A 3214-nucleotide genomic window follows, 5' to 3' on the forward strand; every position below is an offset into this window, starting at 1 on the left:
CCCCCCCCCTTGGAGAAGTGTCCCAACTGGGTTTTTTTAATCCACTTACCACTCCCCAGGTCTCCAGTACACTGACACTGGCAGAGCAAATGGTCAATAAAAAGCACTGAATACCAGATCTTGTGTACAATGCACTCATTGTTTTTGAAATGTTGTTGTTATTATTATTATTATTAAATCTTAACACAAGAGACTTCCTTGTGCCTTGTGTCTGTTATTTATGGGGGAGGTTTTGCCAGAAAGTGTTTGCCAACAGACTGGAGCCACTTGCTGACATTCCTTGACTCTGTGATGCACCTCCAGGTAATGTCCTTGCAAACATCGCTTGCAGCTCCAGGCTCAACAGCAGTCTGTAAAAATGTGAAAAAATGGTGACGGTGCTGACATGCGGAAGAATCTCATTGAGATGCCCATCTAGGTTATTGGGTGCGAGTCGGTGCTGAACATCTCGTAAAACTTGGGGGTGGGGGGAAAGGTTAGTCTTTCCATAGCAATATGTTGGGGTTTTTTTTGTTTTAACACACCTAGAAGCTCAGCTTTGGAGTCCTCAGCACAAGAAGGATGTGGACCTGTTGGAGTGGGGCCAGAAGAGGCCACAGAGATGCTGGGAGGGCTGGAGCCCCTCTGCTGGGAGGACAGGCTGGGAGAGTTGGGGGTGTTCAGCCTGGAGAAGAGAAGGTGAAAAAGGGGAGACCTTAGAGCCCCTTCCAGTGCCTAAAGGGGCTCCAGGAGAGCTGCGGAGGGACTTTTTACAAGGGCATGGAGTGATAGGACGAGGGGGAATGGCTTCAAACTGGAAGAGGGGAGATTGAGATTAGATAGCAGGAAGAAAACTTTTCACTCTGAGGGTGGTGACCCCCTGGTGCAGGTTGCCCAGAGAAGCTGTGGCTGCCCCATCCCTGGAGGTGTTCAAGGCCAGGTTGGACAGGGCTGGGAGGTGTCCCTGCCCATGGCAGGGGGGGTGGAACTGGATGGTGTTTAAGGTTCCCACCCAAACCATTCTAGGACTCTCATGACTGAGGGCAAATACTGTGAGGGATGAAAGCAGTGTGAGGTTGTACATGCCTGGATGAGCTACCTGGCTCCACAGACCTGCTGTGTTTAAATGTAGTGCTGCAGACTGAGGTGGAAACTGGAGAAGGGGTTGAAAGGAGGGGTGATGGATTCAACTTGAGGAGGTGAGGGCTCTTAGTTCAGGCTTACAGGGTTTTTATTTACTTATTTAGTGACAGTTGTGGCTTCATTCGCCTCGTGATGTCCCTGGATTTGTTAGAGAAAAGTACAGCAGATGCCGAGCCATATCGCTCCTCCTTCCCAGGCTGAAGCCAAGGCTGCTTCCACATCCCTTCCACAATAGGGGAGTGATGGATGTGGCCTGCAGCTCCTCGATGGTCTATTGAACATGTCCACTGCCTGAAGTGAAGCTGAAAGGCTCAGCGAACATTCTGACTTTTACTGAAAATGAGTGGACCTACTCTAGAGGGAGCCATTGATTTAGTATGACTTCATAGAATCACAGAATCATCTAAGTTGGAAGGGACCTTTAAGATCATAGAGTCCAACCATTAACTTAACGCTGCCAAAACCACCACTAAACCATGTCCATCAGCACCACGTCTGCCCATCTTTTAAATTCCTCCAGGGATGGCGACTCCACCACTGCCCTGGGCAGCCTGTTCCAGTGCTTGACAACCCTTTTGGTGAAGAAACTTCAAACACATCCTTCATCTTACAAAATGCCATCCAGGTCCTTTGGCTCATGACAAAGCCCGCCTGCCTGGAGTGCCAGGCGCTTGGACTGCAGTTTTGGCAGTGTGACTCTGGGGCTCAAAAGGCCTTTGTGCTGATGTGGGAGGAGGCAGCAAGATCACTGCAGTGTAGCGAAAGCTGCTGCTCGTTCCGCTGCTGTACATCTGTCTGCTGTTAGCTATTTGATCTCTGCTGAGTGACAGCTGTCATCTCTAAGCTGTTGCTGCCCGCTGGAGCAGGCTTTATTTGTGCTGTGAGTCCCTAAGCCCTTGTGCGAGTGCAGCCCCTTGCAGTAATATTAATGTTAAATTAATACAACTGATATTCATGTATTAAATATATTAATGCTACTGGTCAGCAAGGTAAGGGTTGGGTGGCATGTTGTTACAGCCAGTGTTTGCACGCAGGGAACAACATGAATAACATCCTGCTTCTACTAAACAGGGTGATGTGGCGTGTGCACCCCTGTTTGATCTGAGCAATTGAACTTCATACCTCCGGTAGCTGGATAAACCTCCCTGGAAGCACTTGCCATCTGCTCCTGTGTTTGTCTGCCAGCTGTGTCATGGGGCCGGGCTGGTGCGGGTGTTCCGAGGAGCAGGTCTGCAGCAGGCGTGGGGGAGATTTCCCTGTGCACCAGACTTTAGGAACTTTCTCTTCAGTGAGGCCATGAGGTACCTGGGAGATATTTCCAACGTGATCTGCAGCGCTTGCAGAGCAACATAGTAATGAGACGTGTCTTTTAAATACGTGTCAGAGCCGCGTTCCATCCTGCTCCCCTTCAAACAACAGAGAACTATAACAAGGAAAAATGGCAGGGGTGGTCAAAAATTTGCTCTTGGTCACACTTTTACTCATTCTGATCCCATGTGGATTTGAATCTTGGCAAGAGTGAGGTGAATCCCTTCTTCAACAGGAAACTGGTAGTTTTAAGCAGGACAGTGTGGCCCTGGGGAAGATTTTGGAGGTTCGCTTGGCAGGCTGTGTTCCTTTCGCTCATCCTTTTGCTCATCTGGCACAGCTCTGGCACAGTGTGTCATGCCACGGAAGCCGCTGGAGGTGGTGGGGTGATGCCAGGCTTGGCAGGACCCCACCGAGCCACTGAACCGGGGTGATCCACCTGCTGCAGGTGCGTGTGTTTGGTGGGGTGCCCTGAGCCCCTCCTCGGCTCCCTGAGCTCACCCTGGGGACTGTAAAAGCAGCGTCTCAGACACTCGGTGGGCACTGTCACTGCACACCCACCCACCTTGTCCCCTGGGCTGCTGCTGGGTGGCAAAGCCGAGCTGGGTTTTTCCTCTTCCCTCCCCAAATTTGCAAAAAACAGCAGAAACTTTTCTTGTAGGTGTGAGGTGAGTGCAGTGCTTAAAGTTTCCCTGGCACCCCAAAATCCATAGGCTGTGGCCAGGCACCAGACATACCTCAGGGTGCACCAGACATACCTCAGGGTGCAGGGGGGACATGACCT

Source organism: Charadrius vociferus, unplaced genomic scaffold (genome assembly GCF_000708025.1).
Source record: "Charadrius vociferus isolate BGI_N301 unplaced genomic scaffold, ASM70802v2 scaffold559, whole genome shotgun sequence".
NCBI classification, from domain to species: domain Eukaryota; kingdom Metazoa; phylum Chordata; class Aves; order Charadriiformes; family Charadriidae; genus Charadrius; species Charadrius vociferus.